Below are 26630 nucleotides of genomic sequence, written 5' to 3'. Positions count from 1 at the left end.
GCATATTGTCGGCTTTGGATATTGATGGTTCTGGATATTAATGGTCCTGGATATTGTTGCTTCTGGATATTGATGGCTTTGGATATTGTTGGTTCTGGATATTGTTAGTTCTGTGTATTGATGTTTCTGGAAATTGATTGTTCTGTGTATTGATATTTCTAGATATTAAGGTTCTGAACATTGATGTTCTGGATATTGGTGGTTCTGTGTATTGATATTTCTGGATATTAAGGTTCTGAACATTGATGTTCTGGAAATTGATGGTTCTGGATATCGATGTTCTGGAAATTGATGGTTCTGAATATTGTTGGTCCAGGATATTGTTGACTTTGGATATTGATGTTTTGGATATTGATTGTTTTGTGTATTGATATTTCTGGATATTAAAGTTCAGGGTATTGTTGTTTCTGGATATTGATGACTCTGAATATTGATGGTTCTGGGTATTGACGACTCTGGATATTGATGGCTCTGGATATTGATGGTCCTGGATATTGATGGCTCTGGATATTGATAGCTCTGAATATTGTTGGTCCTGGATATTGATGTTTTGGATATTTGATGCCTATGGATATTGGTTTTTCTAAATATTGATATTCCAGGATATTGATGGCTCTGGATGTTGATGTTCTGGATATGAATGGTTCTGTGTTTTGATATTTCTGGATATTAAGGTTCTGGATATTGTTGGTTCTGGATATTGATGGCTGTGGATATTGATACTCTGGATATTGGTACTCTGGATATTGGTACTCTGGATATTGATGGTTCTGGATATTGATACCCTGGATATTGATGGTTCTGGATATTGATGGTCCTGGATATTGTTGGCTTTGGATATTGATGGCTGTGGATATTGATACTCTGGATATTGATACTCTTGATATTGATGGCTCTGGATGTTGATGGTTCTGGATATTGATACCCTGGATATTGATGGTTCTGGATATTGATACCCTGGATATTGATGGTTCTGGATATTGATACTCTGGATATTGTTGGCTTTGGATATTGATGGCTGTGGATATTGATAATGTGGATATCGATGGTTCTGGATATTGATACTCTGGATATTGTTGGCTTTGGATATTGATACTCTGGATATTGATACTCTGGATATTGTTGGCTTTGGATATTGATACTCTGGATATTGATACTCTGGATATTGTTGGCTTTGGATATTGATACTCTGGATATTGTTGGCTTTGGATATTGATGGCTCTGGATAGTGGCGATTTTTGGTTTTACTCACTTTTATATTTTGCACATGATATAAATCTTTCTCTTCCTTTTCCTCGAGTACTTTCTATTACTTTGTGATGTATTTGTAGTACTGAAGTTGTCGGATCTTGTGTGCGGTATATGAGTGTATGGAAGTTCTGGAGGATCCCGGTGTGTATGTGATATATCAGGGTATATATAGGGGTTGCCTGTATGCGGGGCGCTCCTCATCCTCTCTGCGATTCAGTCTCTGTATTTTTAGCTGGAGAATTTTTAGAGCTCTGGTCTGAGGACGGAACATTCCCCCGCCTGGCTGAGAGAATAAGGACGTCTGTGTTTTGTAAGGTTTTGCTCCCCGCGGACGCAGAGGCCATGAGTAAATGTTGCTCTTTCAGTCTGAACATGTGGAGATCAGGACGGGGCCAGAGCGACAAGTAAAGTAAATACTGCAGAGGCCAGAACTGAGGGGGTTAATCCTGCACTTCCTGCTCCTCGCTCCCCCAGCTAATGGTTATAGGATGGGAACGTACTGGTGTGTGATATCCATCAGACTGCACCCTGTAATATACTGTGTATCAGCGCCTGCACCCTGTAATATACTGTGTATCAGCCGCCTGCACCCTGTAATATACTGTGTATCAGTGCCTGCATCCTGTAATATACTGTGTATCAGCGCCTGCATCCTGTAATATACTGTGTATCAGCCGCCTGCATCCTGTAATATACTGTGTATCAGTGCCTGCACCCTGTAATATACTGTGTATCAGTGCCTGCACCCTGTAATATACTGTGTATCAGCGCCTGCACCCTGTAATATACTGTGTATCAGCGCCTGCACCCTGTAATATACTGTGTATCAGCCGCCTGCACCCTGTAATATACTGTGTATCAGTGCCTGCATCCTGTAATATACTGTGTATCAGCGCCTGCATCCTGTAATATACTGTGTATCAGCCGCCTGCATCCTGTAATATACTGTGTATCAGTGCCTGCACCCTGTAATATACTGTGTATCAGCGCCTGCACCCTGTAATATACTGTGTATCAGTGCCTGCACCCTGTAATATACTGTGTATCAGCGCCTGCATCCTGTAATATACTGTGTATCAGCCACCTGCCCCCTGTAATATACTGTGTATCAGCCGCATGCACCCTGTAATATACTGTGTATCAGCTACCTGCACCCTGTAATATAATGTGTATCAGCCAACTGCACCCTGTAATATACTGTGTATCAGTGCCTGCACCCCGTAATATACTGTGTATCAGCGCCTGCACCCTGTAATATACTGTGTATCAGCCGACTGCATCCTGTAATATAATGTGTATCAGCTACCTGCACCCTGTAATATACTGTGTATCAGCCAACTGCACCCTGTAATATACTGTGTATCAGTGCCTGCACCCCGTAATATACTGTGTATCAGCTACCTGCACCCTGTAATATACTGTGTATCAGTGCCTGCATCCTGTAATATACTGTGTATCAGCTACCTGCACCCTGTAATATACTGTGTATCAGTGCCTGCATCCTGTAATATACTGTGTATCAGCCGCCTGCACCCTGTAATATACTGTGTATCAGCTACCTGCACCCTGTAATATACTGTGTATCAGTGCCTGCACCCTGTAATATACTATGTATCAGCCGACTGCATCCTGTAATATACTGTGTATCAGCCGCCTGCACCCTGTAATATACTGTGTATCAGTGCCTGCACCCTTTAATATACTGTGTATCATCTACCTGCACCCTGTAATATACTGTGTATCAGTGCCTGCACCCTGTAATATACTGTGTATCAGCTACCTGCACCCTTTAATATACTGTGTATCAGCTGCATGCACCCTGTAATATACTGTGTATCAGCGCCTGCACCCTGTAATATACTGTGTATCAGTGCCTGCACCCTGTAATATACTGTGTATCAGCGCCTGCACCCTGTAATATACTGTGTATCAGCCACCTGCCCCCTGTAATATACTGTGTATCAGTGCCTGCACCCTGTAATATACTGTGTATCAGCCGCATGCACCCTGTAATATACTGTGTATCAGCTACCTGCACCCTGTAATATACTGTGTATCAGCCGCATGCACCCTGTAATATACTGTGTATCAGTGCCTGCACCCTGTAATATACTGTGTATCAGCGCCTGCACCCTGTAATATACTGTGTATCAGCCACCTGCCCCCTGTAATATACTGTGTATCAGCCGCCTGCACCCTGTAATATACTGTGTATCAGTGCCTGCACCCTGTAATATACTGTGTATCAGCGCCTGCACCCTGTAATATACTGTGTATCAGCCACCTGCCCCCTGTAATATACTGTGTATCAGCCGCATGCACCCTGTAATATACTGTGTATCAGCTACCTGCACCCTGTAATATACTGTGTATCAGCCGCATGCACCCTGTAATATACTGTGTATCAGTGCCTGCACCCTGTAATATACTGTGTATCAGTGCCTGCACCCTGTAATATACTGTGTATCAGCTACCTGCACCCTTTAATATACTGTGTATCAGCTGCATGCACCCTGTAATATACTGTGTATCAGTGCCTGCATCCTGTAATATACTGTGTATCAGCCACCTGCACCCTGTAATATACTGTGTATCAGCCACCTGCCCCCTGTAATATACTGTGTATTAGCTACCTGCACCCTGTAATATACTGTGTATCAGTGCCTGCACCCTGTAATATACTGTGTATCAGCTACCTGCACCCTGTAATATACTGTGTATCAGCTGCATGCACCCTGTAATATACTGTGTATCAGTGCCTGCATCCTGTAATATACTGTGTATCAGTGCCTGCACCCTGTAATATACTGTGTATCAGTGCCTGCACCCTGTAATATACTGTGTATCAGCGCCTGCACCCTGTAATATACTGTGTATCAGCTACCTGCACCCTGTAATATACTGTGTATCAGTGCCTGCACCCTGTAATATACTGTGTATCAGCTACCTGCACCCTTTAATATACTGTGTATCAGCTGCATGCACCCTGTAATATACTGTGTATCAGTGCCTGCATCCTGTAATATACTGTGTATCAGTGCCTGCACCCTGTAATATACTGTGTATCAGTGCCTGCACCCTGTAATATACTGTGTATCAGCGCCTGCACCCTGTAATATACTGTGTATCAGCTACCTGCACCCTGTAATATACTGTGTATCAGTGCCTGCACCCTGTAATATACTGTGTATCAGCTACCTGCACCCTTTAATATACTGTGTATCAGCTGCATGCACCCTGTAATATACTGTGTATCAGTGCCTGCACCCTGTAATATACTGTGTATCAGCTACCTGCACCCTTTAATATACTGTGTATCAGCTAGCTGCACGCTTTAATATACTGTGTATCAGCTGCATGCACCCTGTAATATACTGTGTATCAGTGCCTGCACCCTGTAATATACTGTGTATCAGTGCCTGCACCCTGTAATATACTGTGTATCAGCGCCTGCACCCTGTAATATACTGTGTATCAGCTACCTGCACCCTGTAATATACTGTGTATCAGCGCCTGCACCCTGTAATATACTGTGTATCAGTGCCTGCACCCTGTAATATACTGTGTATCAGCGCCTGCACCCTGTAATATACTGTGTATCAGCCACCTGCCCCCTGTAATATACTGTGTATCAGTGCCTGCACCCTGTAATATACTGTGTATCAGCCGCATGCACCCTGTAATATACTGTGTATCAGCCACCTGCCCCCTGTAATATACTGTGTATCAGCCGCATGCACCCTGTAATATACTGTGTATCAGTGCCTGCACCCTGTAATATACTGTGTATCAGCGCCTGCACCCTGTAATATACTGTGTATCAGCCACCTGCCCCCTGTAATATACTGTGTATCAGCCGCATGCACCCTGTAATATACTGTGTATCAGTGCCTGCACCCTGTAATATACTGTGTATCAGTGCCTGCACCCTGTAATATACTGTGTATCAGCTACCTGCACCCTTTAATATACTGTGTATCAGTGCCTGCACCCTGTAATATACTGTGTATCAGTGCCTGCACCCTGTAATATACTGTGTATCAGCTGCATGCACCCTGTAATATACTGTGTATCAGTGCCTGCATCCTGTAATATACTGTGTATCAGCCACCTGCACCCTGTAATATACTGTGTATCAGCCACCTGCCCCCTGTAATATACTGTGTATTAGCTACCTGCACCCTGTAATATACTGTGTATCAGTGCCTGCACCCTGTAATATACTGTGTATCAGCTACCTGCACCCTGTAATATACTGTGTATCAGCTGCATGCACCCTGTAATATACTGTGTATCAGTGCCTGCATCCTGTAATATACTGTGTATCAGTGCCTGCACCCTGTAATATACTGTGTATCAGTGCCTGCACCCTGTAATATACTGTGTATCAGTGCCTGCACCCTGTAATATACTGTGTATCAGCGCCTGCACCCTGTATTATACTGTGTATCAGCTACCTGCACCCTGTAATATACTGTGTATCAGTGCCTGCACCCTGTAATATACTGTGTATCAGCGCCTGCACCCTGTAATATACTGTGTATCAGCTACCTGCACCCTGTAATATACTGTGTATCAGTGCCTGCACCCTGTAATATACTGTGTATCAGCTACCTGCACCCTTTAATATACTGTGTATCAGCTGCATGCACCCTGTAATATACTGTGTATCAGCCGCATGCACCCTGTAATATACTGTGTATCAGTGCCTGCACCCTGTAATATACTGTGTATCAGTGCCTGCACCCTGTAATATACTGTGTATCAGCTACCTGCACCCTTTAATATACTGTGTATCAGCTGCATGCACCCTGTAATATACTGTGTATCAGTGCCTGCATCCTGTAATATACTGTGTATCAGCCACCTGCACCCTGTAATATACTGTGTATCAGCCACCTGCCCCCTGTAATATACTGTGTATTAGCTACCTGCACCCTGTAATATACTGTGTATCAGTGCCTGCACCCTGTAATATACTGTGTATCAGCTACCTGCACCCTGTAATATACTGTGTATCAGCTGCATGCACCCTGTAATATACTGTGTATCAGTGCCTGCATCCTGTAATATACTGTGTATCAGTGCCTGCACCCTGTAATATACTGTGTATCAGTGCCTGCACCCTGTAATATACTGTGTATCAGCGCCTGCACCCTGTAATATACTGTGTATCAGCTACCTGCACCCTGTAATATACTGTGTATCAGTGCCTGCACCCTGTAATATACTGTGTATCAGCGCCTGCACCCTGTAATATACTGTGTATCAGCTACCTGCACCCTGTAATATACTGTGTATCAGTGCCTGCACCCTGTAATATACTGTGTATCAGCTACCTGCACCCTTTAATATACTGTGTATCAGCTGCATGCACCCTGTAATATACTGTGTATCAGTGCCTGCACCCTGTAATATACTGTGTATCAGCTACCTGCACCCTTTAATATACTGTGTATCAGCTACCTGCACGCTGTAATATACTGTGTATCAGCTAGCTGCACGCTTTAATATACTGTGTATCAGCTGCATGCACCCTGTAATATACTGTGTATCAGTGCCTGCACCCTGTAATATACTGTGTATCAGCTACCTGCACCCTGTAATATACTGTGTATCAGCCGCCTGCACCCTGTAATATACTGTGTATCAGCGCCTGCACCCTGTAATATACTGTGTATCAGCTACCTGCACCCTGTAATATACTGTGTATCAGTGCATGCACCCTGTAATATACTGTGTATCAGCGCCTGCACCCTGTAATATACTGTGTATCAGTGCCTGCACCCTGTAATATACTGTGTATCAGCGCCTGCACCCTGTAATATACTGTGTATCAGTGCCTGCACCCTGTAATATACTGTGTATCAGTGCATGCACCCTGTAATATACTGTGTATCAGCGCCTGCACCCTGTAATATACTGTGTATCAGTGCCTGCACCCTGTAATATACTGTGTATCAGCGCCTGCACCCTGTAATATACTGTGTATCAGCCACCTTCCCCCTGTAATATACTGTGTATCAGTGCCTGCACCCTGTAATATACTGTGTATCAGCCGCATGCACCCTGTAATATACTGTGTATCAGCTACCTGCACCCTGTAATATACTGTGTTTCAGCCGCATGCACCCTGTAATATACTGTGTATCAGTGCCTGCACCCTGTAATATACTGTGTATCAGCGCCTGCACCCTGTAATATACTGTGTATCAGCCACCTGCCCCCTGTAATATACTGTGTATCAGCCGCCTGCACCCTGTAATATACTGTGTATCAGTGCCTGCACCCTGTAATATACTGTGTATCAGCGCCTGCACCCTGTAATATACTGTGTATCAGCCACCTGCCCCCTGTAATATACTGTGTATCAGCCGCATGCACCCTGTAATATACTGTGTATCAGCTACCTGCACCCTGTAATATACTGTGTATCAGCCGCATGCACCCTATAATATACTGTGTATCAGTGCCTGCACCCTGTAATATACTGTGTATCAGCTACCTGCACCCTTTAATATACTGTGTATCAGCTGCATGCACCCTGTAATATACTGTGTATCAGTGCCTGCATCCTGTAATATACTGTGTATCAGCCACCTGCACCCTGTAATATACTGTGTATCAGCCACCTGCCCCCTGTAATATACTGTGTATTAGCTACCTGCACCCTGTAATATACTGTGTATCAGTGCCTGCACCCTGTAATATACTGTGTATCAGCTACCTGCACCCTGTAATATACTGTGTATCAGCTGCATGCACCCTGTAATATACTGTGTATCAGTGCCTGCATCCTGTAATATACTGTGTATCAGTGCCTGCACCCTGTAATATACTGTGTATCAGTGCCTGCACCCTGTAATATACTGTGTATCAGCGCCTGCACCCTGTATTATACTGTGTATCAGCTACCTGCACCCTGTAATATACTGTGTATCAGTGCCTGCACCCTGTAATATACTGTGTATCAGCGCCTGCACCCTGTAATATACTGTGTATCAGCTACCTGCACCCTGTAATATACTGTGTATCAGTGCCTGCACCCTGTAATATACTGTGTATCAGCTACCTGCACCCTTTAATATACTGTGTATCAGCTGCATGCACCCTGTAATATACTGTGTATCAGCCGCATGCACCCTGTAATATACTGTGTATCAGTGCCTGCACCCTGTAATATACTGTGTATCAGTGCCTGCACCCTGTAATATACTGTGTATCAGCTACCTGCACCCTTTAATATACTGTGTATCAGCTGCATGCACCCTGTAATATACTGTGTATCAGTGCCTGCATCCTGTAATATACTGTGTATCAACCACCTGCACCCTGTAATATACTGTGTATCAGCCACCTGCCCCCTGTAATATACTGTGTATTAGCTACCTGCACCCTGTAATATACTGTGTATCAGTGCCTGCACCCTGTAATATACTGTGTATCAGCTACCTGCACCCTGTAATATACTGTGTATCAGCTGCATGCACCCTGTAATATACTGTGTTTCAGTGCCTGCATCCTGTAATATACTGTGTATCAGTGCCTGCACCCTGTAATATACTGTGTATCAGTGCCTGCACCCTGTAATATACTGTGTATCAGCGCCTGCACCCTGTAATATACTGTGTATCAGCTACCTGCACCCTGTAATATACTGTGTATCAGTGCCTGCACCCTGTAATATACTGTGTATCAGCGCCTGCACCCTGTAATATACTGTGTATCAGCTACCTGCACCCTGTAATATACTGTGTATCAGTGCCTGCACCCTGTAATATACTGTGTATCAGCTACCTGCACCCTTTAATATACTGTGTATCAGCTGCATGCACCCTGTAATATACTGTGTATCAGTGCCTGCACCCTGTAATATACTGTGTATCAGCTACCTGCACCCTTTAATATACTGTGTATCAGCTAGCTGCACGCTTTAATATACTGTGTATCAGCTGCATGCACCCTGTAATATACTGTGTATCAGTGCCTGCACCCTGTAATATACTGTGTATCAGCGCCTGCACCCTGTAATATACTGTGTATCAGCTACCTGCACCCTGTAATATACTGTGTATCAGCCGCCTGCACCCTGTAATATACTGTGTATCAGCGCCTGCACCCTGTAATATACTGTGTATCAGCTACCTGCACCCTGTAATATACTGTGTATCAGTGCATGCACCCTGTAATATACTGTGTATCAGCGCCTGCACCCTGTAATATACTGTGTATCAGCGCCTGCACCCTGTAATATACTGTGTATCAGCCACCTGCCCCCTGTAATATACTGTGTATTAGTGCCTGCACCCTGTAATATACTGTGTATCAGCCGCATGCACCCTGTAATATACTGTGTATCAGCTACCTGCACCCTGTAATATACTGTGTTTCAGCCGCATGCACCCTGTAATATACTGTGTATCAGCTACCTGCACCCTGTAATATACTGTGTATCAGTGCCTGCACCCTGTAATATACTGTGTATCAGTGCCTGCACCCTGTAATATACTGTGTATCAGCGCCTGCACCCTGTATTATACTGTGTATCAGCTACCTGCACCCTGTAATATACTGTGTATCAGTGCCTGCACCCTGTAATATACTGTGTATCAGCGCCTGCACCCTGTAATATACTGTGTATCAGCTACCTGCACCCTGTAATATACTGTGTATCAGTGCCTGCACCCTGTAATATACTGTGTATCAGATACCTGCACCCTTTAATATACTGTGTATCAGCTGCATGCACCCTGTAATATACTGTGTATCAGCCGCATGCACCCTGTAATATACTGTGTATCAGTGCCTGCACCCTGTAATATACTGTGTATCAGTGCCTGCACCCTGTAATATACTGTGTATCAGCTACCTGCACCCTTTAATATACTGTGTATCAGCCACCTGCCCCCTGTAATATACTGTGTATTAGCTACCTGCACCCTGTAATATACTGTGTATCAGTGCCTGCACCCTGTAATATACTGTGTATCAGCTACCTGCACCCTGTAATATACTGTGTATCAGCTGCATGCACCCTGTAATATACTGTGTATCAGTGCCTGCATCCTGTAATATACTGTGTATCAGTGCCTGCACCCTGTAATATACTGTGTATCAGTGCCTGCACCCTGTAATATACTGTGTATCAGCGCCTGCACCCTGTAATATACTGTGTATCAGCTACCTGCACCCTGTAATATACTGTGTATCAGTGCCTGCACCCTGTAATATACTGTGTATCAGCGCCTGCACCCTGTAATATACTGTGTATCAGCTACCTGCACCCTGTAATATACTGTGTATCAGTGCCTGCACCCTGTAATATACTGTGTATCAGCTACCTGCACCCTTTAATATACTGTGTATCAGCTGCATGCACCCTGTAATATACTGTGTATCAGTGCCTGCACCCTGTAATATACTGTGTATCAGTGCCTGCATCCTGTAATATACTGTGTATCAGCTAGCTGCACGCTTTAATATTCTGTGTATCAGCTGCATGCACCCTGTAATATACTGTGTATCAGTGCCTGCACCCTTTAATATACTGTGTATCAGCTAGCTGCACGCTTTAATATACTGTGTATCAGCTGCATGCACCCTGTAATATACTGTGTATCAGTGCCTGCACCCTGTAATATAGTGTGTCTGTGCCTGCACCCTGTAATATACTGTGTATCAGCGCCTGCACCCTGTAATATACTGTGTATCAGTGCATGCACCCTGTAATATACTGTGTATCAGCGCCTGCACCCTGTAATATACTGTGTATCAGTGCCTGCACCCTGTAATATACTGTGTATCAGCGCCTGCACCCTGTAATATACTGTGTATCAGCCACCTGCCCCCTGTAATATACTGTGTATCAGCCGCATGCACCCTGTAATATACTGTGTATCAGCCACCTGCCCCCTGTAATATACTGTGTATCAGCGCCTGCACCCTGTAATATACTGTGTATCAGCTACCTGCACCCTGTAATATACTGTGTATCAGTGCATGCACCCTGTAATATACTGTGTATCAGCGCCTGCACCCTGTAATATACTGTGTATCAGTGCCTGCACCCTGTAATATACTGTGTATCAGCGCCTGCACCCTGTAATATACTGTGTATCAGCCACCTGCCCCCTGTAATATACTGTGTATCAGTGCCTGCACCCTGTAATATACTGTGTATCAGCCGCATGCAACCTGTAATATACTGTGTTTCAGCTACCTGCACCCTGTAATATACTGTGTTTCAGCCGCATGCACCCTGTAATATACTGTGTATCAGTGCCTGCACCCTGTAATATACTGTGTATCAGCGCCTGCACCCTGTAATATACTGTGTATCAGCCGCATGCACCCTGTAATATACTGTGTATCAGTGCCTGCACCCTGTAATATACTGTGTATCAGTGCCTGCACCCTGTAATATACTGTGTATCAGCGCCTGCACCCTGTAATATACTGTGTATCAGCTACCTGCACCCTGTAATATACTGTGTATCAGTGCATGCACCCTGTAATATACTGTGTATCAGCGCCTGCACCCTGTAATATACTGTGTATCAGTGCCTGCACCCTGTAATATACTGTGTATCAGCGCCTGCACCCTGTAATATACTGTGTATCAGCTACCTGCACCCTGTAATATACTGTGTATCAGTGCATGCACCCTGTAATATACTGTGTATCAGCGCCTGCACCCTGTAATATACTGTGTATCAGCGCCTGCACCCTGTAATATACTGTGTATCAGCCACCTGCCCCCTGTAATATACTGTGTATCAGCGCCTGCACCCTGTAATATACTGTGTATCAGCTACCTGCACCCTGTAATATACTGTGTATCAGTGCATGCACCCTGTAATATACTGTGTATCAGCCACCTGCCCCCTGTAATATACTGTGTATCAGCGCCTGCACCCTGTAATATACTGTGTATCAGTGCCTGCACCCTGTAATATACTGTGTATCAGCGCCTGCACCCTGTAATATACTGTGTATCAGCCACCTGCCCCCTGTAATATACTGTGTATCAGTGCCTGCACCCTGTAATATACTGTGTATCAGCCGCATGCAACCTGTAATATACTGTGTTTCAGCTACCTGCACCCTGTAATATACTGTGTTTCAGCCGCATGCACCCTGTAATATACTGTGTATCAGTGCCTGCACCCTGTAATATACTGTGTATCAGCGCCTGCACCCTGTAATATACTGTGTATCAGCCACCTGCCCCCTGTAATATACTGTGTATCAGCCGCCTGCACCCTGTAATATACTGTGTATCAGTGCCTGCACCCTGTAATATACTGTGTATCAGCGCCTGCACCCTGTAACATACTGTGTATCAGCCACCTGCCCCCTGTAATATACTGTGTATCAGCCGCATGCACCCTGTAATATACTGTGTATCAGCTACCTGCACCCTGTAATATACTGTGTATCAGCCGCATGCACCCTGTAATATACTGTGTATCAGTGCCTGCACCCTGTAATATACTGTGTATCAGTGCCTGCACCCTGTAATATACTGTGTATCAGCTACCTGCACCCTTTAATATACTGTGTATCAGCTGCATGCACCCTGTAATATACTGTGTATCAGTGCCTGCATCCTGTAATATACTGTGTATCAGCCACCTGCACCCTGTAATATACTGTGTATCAGCCCCCTGCCCCCTGTAATATACTGTGTATTAGCTACCTGCACCCTGTAATATACTGTGTATCAGTGCCTGCACCCTGTAATATACTGTGTATCAGCTAACTGCACCCTGTAATATTCTGTGTATCAGCTGCATGCACCCTGTAATATACTGTGTATCAGTGCCTGCATCCTGTAATATACTGTGTATCAGTGCCTGCACCCTGTAATATACTGTGTATCAGTGCCTGCACCCTGTAATATACTGTGTATCAGCGCCTGCACCCTTTAATATACTGTGTATCAGCTACCTGCACCCTGTAATATACTGTGTATCAGTGCCTGCACCCTGTAATATACTGTGTATCAGCGCCTGCACCCTGTAATATACTGTGTATCAGTGCCTGCACCCTGTAATATACTGTGTATCAGCTACCTGCACCCTGTAATATACTGTGTATCAGTGCCTGCACCCTGTAATATACTGTGTATCAGCTACCTGCACCCTTTAATATACTGTGTATCAGCTGCATGCACCCTGTAATATACTGTGTATCAGTGCCTGCACCCTGTAACATACTGTGTATCAGCTACCTGCACCCTTTAATATACTGTGTATCAGCTACCTGCACGCTTTAATATACTGTGTATCAGCTGCATGCACCCTGTAATATACTGTGTATCAGTGCCTGCACCCTGTAATATACTGTGTATCAGTGCCTGCACCCTGTAATATACTGTGTATCAGCTACCTGCACCCTTTAATATACTGTGTATCAGCTACCTGCACCCTTTAATATACTGTGTATCAGCTGCATGCACCCTGTAATATACTGTGTATCAGCTACCTGCACCCTTTAATATACTGTGTATCAGCTACCTGCACCCTGTAATATACTGTGTATCAGTGCCTGCACCCTGTAATATACTGTGTATCAGTGCCTGCACCCTGTAATATACTGTGTATCAGTGCCTGCACCCTGTAATATACTGTGTATCAGGTACCTGCACCCTTTAATATACTGTGTATCAGCGCCTGCACCCTGTAATATACTGTGTATCAGTGCCTGCACCCTGTAATATACTGTGTATCAGTGCCTGCACCCTGTAATATACTGTGTATCAGTGCCTGCACCCTGTAATATACTGTGTATCAGCTGCCTGCACCCTGTAATATACTGTGTATCAGTGCCTGCACCCTGTAATATACTGTGTATCAGTGCCTGCACCCTGTAATATACTGTGTATCAGCTGCCTGCACCCTGTAATATACTGTGTATCAGTGCCTGCACCCTGTAATATACTGTGTATCAGTGCCTGCACCCTGTAATATACTGTGTATCAGTGCCTGCACCCTGTAATATACTGTGTATCAGCTACCTGCACCCTGTAATATACTGTGTATCAGCCACCTGCACCCTGTAATATACTGTGTATCAGCGCCTGCACCCTGTAATATACTGTGTATCAGCTACCTGCACCCTGTAATATACTGTGTATCAGTGCCTGCACCCTGTAATATACTGTGTATCAGCTGCATGCACCCTGTAATATACTGTGTATCAGTGCCTGCACCCTGTAATATACTGTGTATCAGGTACCTGCACCCTTTAATATACTGTGTATCAGCTACCTGCACCCTGTAATATACTGTGTATCAGCTGCATGCACCCTGTAATATAATGTTTTTAAGGGCTGGGGTCAGTGTTTTGTACTATCTAGAGCACAAAAAGGAGCATATACGTGTCCAGGAGGTTCTTTATATCTCCCTACACACCATAAATCAAAGCCTGACGTGGCTGCAAAACCATCACCAACACCCGAAACCACAAAGTGTCGGCTGTTTCCTCTTTTTCCATGAAAAGTATTTATTGTATATTAGTATCTAATCCAATCACGTGTTATACTGGGCCAGGTATCTAAGCCAATCACGTGTGATACTAGGCCAGGTATCTAATCCAATCACGTGTTATACTGGGCCAGGTATCTAATCCAATCACGTGTTATACTGGGCCAGGTATCTAATCCAATCACGTGTTATACTGGGCCAGGTATCTAATCCAATCACGTGTTATACTGGGCCAGGTATCTAAGCCAATCACGTGTGATACTGGGCTATCTGTTATCAGCCATGTCAGGAGAGGAGAGGCCGACTGTAGGACAGGAGAATACAATCTATTACTATCTGTTATCAGCCATGTCAGGAGAGGAGAGGCCGACTGTAGGACAGGAGAATACAATCTATTACTATCTGTTATCAGCCATGTCAGGAGAGGAGAGGCCGACTGTAGGACCGGGGAATACAATCTATTACTATCTGTTATCTGCCATGTCAGGAGAGGCCGACTGTAGGACAGGAGAATACAATCTATTACTATCTGTTATCAGCCATGTCAGGAGAGGCCGACTGTAGGACAGGAGAATACAATCTATTACTATCTGTTATCAGCCATGTCAGGAGAGGAGAGGCCGACTGTAGGACAGGAGAATACAATCTATTACTATCTGTTATCAGCCATGTCAGGAGAGGAGAGGCCGACTGTAGGACAGGGGAATACAATCTATTACTATCTGTTATCAGCCATGTCAGGAGAGGAGAGGCCGACTGTAGGACAGAGGAATACAATCTATTACTATCTGTTATCAGCCATGTCAGGAGGGGAGAGGCTGACTGTAGGACAGGAGAATACAATCTATTACTATCTGTTATCAGCCATGTCAGGAGAGGAGAGGCCGACTGTAGGACAGGGGAATACAATCTATTACTATCTGTTATCAGCCATGTCAGGAGGGGAGAGGCCGACTGTAGGACAGGGGAATACAATCTATTACTATCTGTTATCAGCCATGTCAGGAGAGGAGAGGCCGACTGTAGTACAGGGGAATACAATCTATTACTATCTGTTATCAGCCATGTCAGGAGAGGAGAGGCCGACTGTAGGACAGGGGAATACAATCTATTACTATCTGTTATCAGCCATGTCAGGAGAGGCCGACTGTAGGACAGGAGAATACAATCTATTACTATCTGTTATCAGCCATGTCAGGAGAGGAGAGGCTGACTGTAGGACAGGGGAATACAATCTATTACTATCTGTTATCAGCCATGTCAGGAGAGGCCGACTGTAGGACAGGAGAATACAATCTATTACTATCTGTTATCAGCCATGTCAGGAGAGGAGAGGCCGACTGCAGAATTTTTGATTGGGAAATGAACAATGCTGCTGTGAGTGCGTTTCTTTAGGTTTTGCGGTTATGTGACGCCTCGGATACTGGACTGCAGTTTTGTGCCAGGATCAACATCCCCCTGTCCCTGCAGATATTATTCTTTACTCCACACTCAGCAGTAGTGACGTCAGTCGGGCCGTAGTGAGGACGTCCCTGCACACCCTGGTGCTCGCCCTATCACTGGCACTACCGTTTCTATTATTTCTCCTAATGTTGTAGCTTATGATTTATGACCTGGGGCTGAGGCCACAGTATTAATAATCTATATATAAATGTATTTATACTGCAATATATTAGTTTGAAATAAAAGAAAATAAATACATTACATCCTCTATATGTCATGAGTTTACTGGAGAGGTCAGTATATATTCTAAATTTGATAACTGTACAAAACAGACCAGCATATTCTTTATTGCAGCTATGCAGGGGGGTAGATACAGGGGTGTAGAGGTCAGGGGGGTAGATACAGGGGTGTAGAGGTCAGGGGGGTAGATACAGGGGTGTAGAGGTCAGGGGGTAGATATAGGGGTGTAGAGGTCAGGGGGGTAGATATAGGGGGTGTAGAGGTCAGGGGGGTAGATATAGGGGTGTAGAGGTCAGGGGGGTAGATATAGGGGTGTAGAGGTCAGGGGGGTAGATATAGGGGGTGTAGAGGTCAGGGGGGTAGATATAGGGGGTGTAGAAGTCAGGGGGGTAGATATAGGAGGTGTAGAGGTCAGGGGGTAGATATAGGAGGTGTAGAGGTCAGGGGGGTAGATATAGGAGGTGTAGAGGACAGGGGTAGATATAGGAGGTGTAGAGGTCAGGGGGTAGATATAGGAGGTGTAGAGGTCAGGGGGTAGATATAGGAGGTGTAGAGGTCAGGGGGGTAGATATAGGAGGTGTAGAGGTCAGGGGGTAGATATAGGGGGTGTAGAGGTCAGGGGGTAGATATAGGGGGTGTAGAGGTCAGGGGGGTAGATATAGGAGGTGTAGAGGTCAGGGGGGTAGATATAGGAGGTGTAGAGGTAAGGGGGGTAGATATAAGAGGTGTAGAGGTCAGGGGGGTAGATATAGGAGGTGTAGAGGTCAGTGGGGTAGATATAGGAGGTGTAGAGGTCAGTGGGGTAGATATAGGAGGTGTAGAGGTCAGGGGGGTAGATATAGGAGATGTAGAGGTCAGGGGGGTAGATATAAGAGGTGTAGAGGTCAGCGGGGTAGATATAGGAGGTGTAGAGGTCAGGGGGTAGATATAGGAGGTGTAGAGGACAGGGGTGTAGATATAAGAGGTCTAGAGGTCAGCGGGGTAGATATAGGAGGTGTAGAGGTCAGGGGGTAGATATAGGAGGTGTAGAGGACAGGGGTGTAGATATAGGAGGTGTAGAGGTCAGGGGGTAGATATAGGAGGTGTAGAGGTCAGGGGGGTAGATATAGGGGTGTAGAGGTCAGGGGGGTAGATATAGGGGGTGTAGAGGTCAGGGGGTAGATATAGGAGGTGTAGAGGTCAGGGGGTAGATATAGGAGGTGTAGAGGTCAAGGGGGTAGATATAGGAGGTGTAGAGGTCAGGGGGGTAGATACAGGAGGTGTAGAGGTCAGGGGTGTAGATATAGGGGGTGTAGAGGTCAGGGGTGTAGATATAGGGGGTGTAGAGGTCAGGGGTGTAGCTATAGGAGGTGTAGAGGTCAGGGGGGTAGATATAGGAGGTGTAGAGGTCAGGGGGGTAGATATAGGAGGTGTAGAGGTCAGGGGGGTAGATATAGGAGGTGTAGAGGTCAGGGGTGTAGATATAGGGGGTGTAGAGGTCAGGGGGGTAGATATAGGGGGTGTAGAGGTCAGGGGGATAGATATAGGGGGTGTAGAGGTCAGGGGGGTAGATATAGGAGGTGTAGAGGTCAGGGGGGTAGATATAGGAGGTGTAGAGATCAGGGGGGTAGATATAGGAGGTGTAGAGGTCAGGGGTGTAGATATAGGGGGTGTAGAGGTCAGGGGGGTAGATATAGGGGGTGTAGAGGTCAGGGGGGTAGATATAGGGGGTGTAGAGGTCAGGGGTGTAGATATAGGGGGTGTAGAGGTCAGGGGGGTAGATATAGGAGGTGTAGAGGTCAGGGGGGTAGATATAGGGGGTGTAGAGGTCAGGGGGGTAGATATAGGGGGTGTAGAGGTCAGGGGGGTAGATATAGGAGGTGTAGAGGACAGGGGTGTAGATATAGGAGGTGTAGAGGTCAGGGGGATAGATATAGGGGGTGTAGAGGTCAGGGGGGTAGATATAGGAGGTGTAGAGGTCAGGGGTGTAGATATAGGAGGTGTAGAGGTCAGGGGGTAGATATAGGAGGTGTAGAGGTCAGGGGGATAGATATAGGGGGTGTAGAGGTCAGGGGGATAGATATAGGAGGTATAGAGGTCAAGGGTGTAGATATAGGGGGTGTAGAGGTCAGGGGGGTAGATATAGGGGGTGTAGAGGTCAGGGGTGTAGATATAGGAGGTGTAGAGGTCAGGGGGATAGATATAGGGGGTGTAGAGGTCAGGGGGGTAGATATACGTGGTCTTCGTCTCCTGATACTGAGTGATTGATGCAGATTATTGATGATCTCGCTGTGTCTGGGTGATTACGTCTTTCTCGTTGTATTTCCCGTTACAAGGGCAGTGAGTCCTCGCCCCGGGCAGATTATTGATGATTTCTTGTGTTTCCTGTAGTTTTCGGTCTGCAGTCTCCATAGTGTCTGTATATATTATATAGGGGAATAGATTTACTTCTTTATCATGATTTACAGTAAAGCCAGTGGAGGAGAGAAATATTGGCCAAAATCTGACAACCTGTCTGTACTCTCTGTATATACTGTGTGGTGTCTATAGGTTGTCTCTTATATGACTATATACAGTCTCTTTATGTTTGGCAGGTGAGGCCATTGTTCTTTTGTATCAGCCCTTGTTATTCTGCTCACAGCTGAGGGTTTGTTCCTTTGGTCTCTGTCACTGACATGTGGCAGAGATCTTATCACTGGAGATTCATGGTCAGCCTGACAGAAAAGTGTCCTTGTCTGCAGAATAGAAAGGGGGCCCCTGAGCATGGCCTGACAATGGGGCCCCCTATGGTGTGCTCGCAGATGTGACAACCTCAAAGTATAAGGCACAAAGGAGACAGAAGGGTTGTCACCACCGAATGCTCCCTCTCATCTGTCAGTCTTCACTGCAAGCACTAGCATTATATTCACAAACCAGGAAGAACATTGTACAGTGTTGGCCAAAAGTCTTGTCCCCCCTGCAGTTCTGTCAGATAATCCTCGCTGTCCCCCAGATAATGATTACACAGAACAAACTCTTATATAGTATATAAGTGACACAGGGTATATACAGTATAAGTATCGCCCCCTGCAGTCCTGTCAGATAATCCTCGGTGTCCCCCAGATAATGATTACACAGCACAGACTCTTATATAGTATATAAGTGACACAGGGTATATACAGTATAAGTATCGCCCCCCGCAGTCCTGTCAGATAATCCTCGCTATCCCCAGATAATGATTACACAGCACAGACTCTTATATAGTATATAAGTGACACAGGGTATATACAGTATAAGTATCGCCCCCTGCAGTCCTGTCAGATAATCCTCGGTGTCCCCCAGATAATGATTACACAGCACAGACTCTTATATAGTATATAAGTGACACAGGGTATATACAGTATAAGTATCGCCCCCTGCAGTTCTGTCAGATAATCCTCGCTGTCCCCCAGATAATGATTACACAGCACAGACTCTTATATAGTATATAAGTGACACAGGGTATATACAGTATAAGTATCGCCCCCCGCAGTCCTGTCAGATAATCCTCGCTGTCCCCCAGATAATGATTACACAGCACAGACTCTTATATAGTATATAAGTGACACAGGGTATATACAGTATAAGTATCGCCCCCTGCAGTCCTGTCAGATAATCCTCGCTGTCCCCAGATAATGATTACACAGCACAGACTCTTATATAGTATATAAGTGACACAGGGTATATACAGTATAAGTATCGCCCCCTGCAGTCCTGTCAGATAATCCTCGCTGTCCCCCAGATAATGATTACACAGCACAGACTCTTATATAGTATATAAGTGACACAGGGTATATACAGTATAAGTATCACCCCCTGCAGTCCTGTCAGATAATCCTCGCTGTCCCCCAGATAATGATTACACAGCACAGACTCTTATATAGTATATAAGTGACACAGGGTATATACAGTATAAGTATCGCCCCCTGCAGTCCTGTCAGATAATCCTCGCTGTCCCCCAGATAATGATTACACAGCACAGACTCTTATATAGTATATAAGTGACACAGGGTATATACAGTATAAGTATCGCCCCCTGCAGTCCTGTCAGATAATCCCCGGTGTCCCCAGATAATGATTACACAGCACAAACTCTTATATAGTATATAAGTGACACAGGGTATATACAGTATAAGTATCGCCCCCTGCAGTCCTGTCAGATAATCCTCGCTGTCCCCCAGATAATGATTACACAGCACAGACTCTTATATAGTATATAAGTGACACAGGGTATATACAGTATAAGTATCGCCCCCTGCAGTTCTGTCAGATAATCCTCGGTGTCCCCCAGATAATGATTACAGGCACAGACTCTTATATAGTATATAAGTGACACAGGGTATATACAGTATAAGTATCGCCCCCTGTAGTCCTGTCAGATAATCCTCGGTGTCCCCCAGATAATGATTACACAGCACAGACTCTTATATAGTATATAAGTGACACAGGGTATATACAGTATAAGTATCGCCCCCTGCAGTCCTGTCAGATAATCCTCGGTGTCTCCCAGATAATGATTACACAGCACAGACTCTTATATAGTATATAAGTGACACAGGGTATGTACAGTATAAGTATCGCCCCTGCAGTCCTGTCAGATAATCCTCGCTGTCCCCCAGATAATGATTACACAGCACAGACTCTTATATAGTATATAAGTGACACAGGGTATATACAGTATAAGTATCGCCCCCTGCAGTCCTGTCAGATAATCCTCGGTGTCCCCCAGATAATGATTACACAGCACAGACTCTTATATAGTATATAAGTGACACAGGGTATATACAGTATAAGTATCGCCCCCTGCAGTCCTGTCAGATAATCCTCGCTGTCCCCCAGATAATGATTACACAGCACAGACTCTTATATAGTATATAAGTGACACAGGGTATATACAGTATAAGTATCACCCCCTGCAGTCCTGTCAGATAATCCTCGCTGTCCCCAGATAATGATTACACAGCACAAACTCTTATATAGTATATAAGTGACACAGGGTATATACAGTATAAGTATCGCCCCCTGCAGTCCTGTCAGATAATCCTCACTGTCCCCAGATAATGATTACACAGCACAGACTCTTATATATAAGTGACACAGGGTATACACAGTATAAGTATCGCCCCCTGCAGTCCTGTCAGATAATCCTCGCTGTCCCCAGATAATGATTACACAGCACAGACTCTTATATAGTATATAAGTGACACAGGGTATGTACAGTATAAGTATCGCCCCTGCAGTCCTGTCAGATAATCCTCGGTGTCCCCCAGATAATGATTACACAGCACAGACTCTTATATAGTATATAAGTGACACAGGGTATATACAGTATAAGTATCGCCCCCTGCAGTCCTGTCAGATAATCCTCGCTGTCCCCCAGATAATGATTACACAGCACAGACTCTTATATAGTATATAAGTGACACAGGGTATATACAGTATAAGTATCACCCCCTGCAGTCCTGTCAGATAATCCTCGCTGTCCCCAGATAATGATTACACAGCACAAACTCTTATATAGTATATAAGTGACACAGGGTATATACAGTATAAGTATCGCCCCCTGCAGTCCTGTCAGATAATCCTCACTGTCCCCAGATAATGATTACACAGCACAGACTCTTATATATAAGTGACACAGGGTATACACAGTATAAGTATCGCCCCCTGCAGTCCTGTCAGATAATCCTCGCTGTCCCCAGATAATGATTACACAGCACAGACTCTTATATAGTATATAAGTGACACAGGGTATATACAGTATAAGTATCGCCCCCTGCAGTTCTGTCAGATAATCCTCGCTGTCCCCCAGATAATGATTACACAGCACAGACTCTTATATAGTATATAAGTGACACAGGGTGTATACAGTATAAGTATCGCCCCCTGCAGTCCTGTCAGATAATCCTCGCTGTCCCCCAGATAATGATTACACAGCACAGACTCTTATATAGTATATAAGTGACACAGGGTATATACAGTATAAGTATCGCCCCCTGCAGTCCTGTCAGATAATCCTCGGTGTCCCCCAGATAATGATTACACAGCACAGACTCTTATATAGTATATAAGTGACACAGGGTATATACAGTATAAGTATCGCCCCCTGCAGTCCTGTCAGATAATCCTCGCTGTCCCCCAGATAATGATTACACAGCACAGACTCTTATATAGTATATAAGTGACACAGGGTATATACAGTATAAGTATCGCCCCCTGCAGTCCTGTCAGATAATCCTCGGTGTCCCCCAGATAATGATTACACAGCACAAACTCTTATATAGTATATAAGTGACACAGGGTATATACAGTATAAGTATCGCCCCCTGCAGTCCTGTCAGATAATCCTCGCTGTCCCCCAGATAATGATTACACAGCACAGACTCTCTGGTAATATCTTTAGTTATTTTGTTTGCAATGAAAAAACACAAAAGAGAATGAAAAAAAGTCCCATCATTGATCATTTTACAGAAAACTCCAGAACTGGTGCGGACAGAAGTATTGGCGCCCTCAGCCTAATACTTGGTCGCACAACCTTTAGACACAATAACTGCGCACAACCGCTTCCGCTAACCAGCAATGAGTTTCATACAAGGCTCTGCTGGAATCTTAGACCCTTCTTCTTTGGCTCCTGCTCGCGGTCCCCCCTGAGATGTGAAGGGGGCCTTCTCCAAACTGCCACCAAGAGATCTCTCCTCCCCCTCCCCCACAGGTGATCTATGGGATTCAGGGCTGGACTCATTGCTGCCACTTTACAAGTCTCCAGGGCTTTCTCTCACCACCATTTTCTAGTGCTGACCTGAAGTGTGTTTTGGGTCCTTGTCCTGCTGGAAGACCCCTGACCTCTGAGGGAGACCCAGCTTTCTCACACTGGGCCCTACATGATGCTGCACAATGTGTTGGTCGTCTTCAGACTTCATAATGCCATGCACACGGTCAAGCAGTCCAGTGCCAGAGGCAGCAAAGCAACCCCAAACCATCAGGGACCTCCGCCATGTCTGACTGTAGGGGGCGTCTTCTTCTCTTTTTCCCTGTAATCTCTATGTTGAGGCCTTCTCCTACTTTTGTCTCCTCTGACCAGAGAACATTCTTCCAGAACGGTTTTGGCTTTCTTAGGTAAGTTTTGGCAAACTCCAGCCTGGCTTCTGTCTGTGGGTAAGAAGTGGGGTCTTCCTGGGTCTCCTACCATACAGTCCCTTCTCATTCAGACGCTGACGCTGGATAGTACGGGGTGACACTGTTGTACCCTCGCACTGCAGGGCAGCTTGGACTTGTTTGGATGTTAGTCGAGGTTCTTTATCCGCCATCCGCACAATCTTGCTGTGAAATCTCTGGTCAATGTTTCTTCTGCGTCCACATCTAGGGAGGTTAGCCACAGTGCCATGGGCTTTACACTTCTTGATGACACTGCGCACGGTAGACACAGGAACATTCAGGGCTTTGGAGATGGACTTGTAGCCTTGAGATTGCTCAGGCTTCCTCACAATTTTGTTTCTCCAGTCCTCAGACAGTTCTTTGGTCTTCTTTCTTTTCTCCATGCTCAATGTGGTCACACAAGGACACAGGACAGAGGTGGAGTCAACTTTAATCCATTACACCTGGCTGCAAGTGTGATTTAGTTATTGCCACCACCTGTTAGGTGCCTCAGGGAAGTATCAGGTGCTGTTAATGACACAAATTAGAGAAGCATCACATGATTTTTCAAACAGTGCCAATACTTTTGTCCACCCCCTTTTTTATGTTTGCTGTGGAATTATATCCAATTTGGCTTTTTGACAATTCTTTTTGTGGTTTTCCATTGAAGACAAATTAAATGAAGAAAATACCAAAGAATTTGTGCTGTGTAATCATTATCTGGAAGAACACGAGGATTATCTGACAGAACTGCAGGGGGCCAATACTTTTGGCCAACACAGTATATAACTTATAAGAGTATAAGACACAGCTCTGGAGGTGATTGCAGTGTAGTACATGACATATCTACATAATAGTGACTGCAGCTCTGGATGGGACTGGAGCAGCTTCTCTTTGCTGGTGCTAGTTGCTCTTCTGCCCTGAGCCTGTATGTGGCGGGGTAAGAGCAGGATGAGACGTGACTATTTTTTGTTGTCAAAGTGCTAAAAGTGGAAAATCCTCCCCAATCTACTATAAAATAATCTATGTCTGTGTCATCCAGGGCAGGAGCGGAGCCTGTGGAACTGAGTGCACAGACGTGTCACCTGGGGTTCAGGTCAGGGATCACAGGGTCAGTTCCTGATATAAAATCTAGCCAGAACCGAGATATAATAACTTATTACACTCTCCGCACTCCTCCGCACTCTTATTACACTCTCTGCGCTCTTCCGCACTCTTATTACACTCTCCGCGCTCCTCCACACTATTATTACACTCTCTGTGCTCCTCTGCACTCTTATTACACTCTCTGCGCTCCTCCGCACTCTTATTACACTCTCTGCGCACCTCCGCACTCTTATTACACTCTCTGCGCTCTTCCGCACTCTTATTACACTCTCTGCGCACCTCCGCACTCTTATTACACTCTCTGCGCTCTTCCGCACTATTATTACACTCTCTGCGCTCCTCCACAATTTTATTACACTCCCCACACTTCTCCGCACACTTATTACACTCTTTGTGCTCCTCCGCACTCTTATTACACTCTCTGCGCACCTCCGCACTCTTATTACACTCTCTGCGCTCTTCCGCACTATTATTACACTCTCTGCGCTCCTCCACAATTTTATTACACTCCCCACACTTCTCCGCACACTTATTACACTCTCTGCACTCCTCCGCACTCTTATTACACTCTCTGCGCTCCTCCACACTATTATTACACTCTCCGTGCTCCTCCGCACTCTTATTACATTCTCTGCGCTCCTCCACAATTTTATTACACTCCCCACACTTCTCCGCACACTTATTACACTCTCTGCGCTCCTCCGCACTCTTATTACACTCCCCGAACTCCTCCGCATTCTTATTACACTCTGCACTGCTCCACACTCTTATTACACTCTCTGCGCTCCTCCGCACTCTTATTACACTCTGCACTCCTCCGCACTCTTATTACACTCAACGCGCTCCTCCGCAATCTTATTACACTCTCTGCGCTCCTCCGCACTCTTATTACACTCTCTGTGCTACTCCGCACTCTTTTTACACTCTCTGTGCTCCTCCGCACTCTTATTACACTCACTGCGCTCCTCCGCACACTTATTACACTCTCTGCGCTCCTCCGCACTCTTGTTACACTCTCTGCGCTCCTCCACACTCTTATTACACTCTCCGCGCTCCTCCGCACTCTTATTACACTCTCTGCGCTCCTCCGCACTCTTATTACACTCTCTGCGCTCCTCCGCACTCTTATTACACTCTCTGCACTCCTCCGCACTCTTATTACACTCTCTGCGCTCCTCCGCACTCTTATTACACTCTCTGCGCTCCTCCGCACTCTTATTACACTCTGCACTCCTCCGCACTCTTATTACACTCTCTGCTCTCCTCCGCACTCTTATTACACTCTCTGCGCTCCTCCGCACTCTTATTACACTCTCTGTGCTACTCCGCACTGTTTTTACACTCTCTGTGCTCCTCCGCACTCTTATTACACTCACTGCGCTCCTCCGCACACTTATTACACTCTCTGCGCTCCTCCGCACTCTTGTTACACTCTCTGCGCTCCTCCGCACTCTTATTACACTCCCCGCACTCCTCTGCACACTTATTACACTCTTTGCGCTCCTCCGCACTCTTATTACACTCTCTGCGCTCCTCCGCACTCTTATTACACTCTCCGCGCTCCTCCGCACTCCTATTACACTCTCTGTGCTCCTCTGCACTCTTATTATACTCTCTGCGCTCCTCCGCACTCTTATTACACTCTCCGCACTCTTATTACACTCTCTGTGCTACTCCGCACTCTTATTACACACTCCACACTCTTATTACACTCTCTGCGCTCCTCTGCACTCTTATTACACTCTCTACGCTCCTCTGCACTCTTATTACACTCTCTGCGCTCCTCCGCACTCTTATTACACTCTCCGCACTCTTATTACACTCTCTGCGCTCCTCTGCACTCTTATTACACTCTCTGTGCTACTCCGCACTCTTATTACACACTCCACACTCTTATTACACTCTCTGCGCTCCTCTGCACTCTTATTACACTCTCTGTGCTACTCCGCACTCTTATTACACTCTCTGCGC

General features: G+C 45.4%; 1 protein-coding gene and 1 long non-coding RNA gene across 3 annotated transcripts in view; one reads left to right on the top strand and one right to left on the bottom strand.

Moving 5' to 3' along the window:
- The window catches only part of PDE3A (phosphodiesterase 3A), a 228941-nt gene that overhangs the window by 18712 nt on the left and 183599 nt on the right, over positions 1–26630 (top strand). The gene's annotated exons all lie outside the window — the stretch shown is intronic.
- Positions 1781–8606, bottom strand: LOC142205147 (uncharacterized). Of its 2 annotated transcripts, none has more exons than XR_012716177.1 (3): positions 8574–8606; positions 2400–2553; positions 1781–2116 (listed from the first exon to the last, which is right to left on the bottom strand). It is a non-coding gene; the product is annotated as an uncharacterized LOC142205147 (long non-coding RNA). The 2 variants fall into 2 exon arrangements; XR_012716178.1 differs by having other exon boundaries at positions 1781–2085.

Source organism: Leptodactylus fuscus, chromosome 5 (genome assembly GCF_031893055.1).
Source record: "Leptodactylus fuscus isolate aLepFus1 chromosome 5, aLepFus1.hap2, whole genome shotgun sequence".
In the NCBI taxonomy this organism is placed as follows: Eukaryota; Metazoa; Chordata; class Amphibia; order Anura; family Leptodactylidae; genus Leptodactylus; species Leptodactylus fuscus.
The sequence above is the reverse complement of the archived record's forward strand: the minus strand, read 5'-3'. Positions and strand labels throughout refer to the sequence as shown.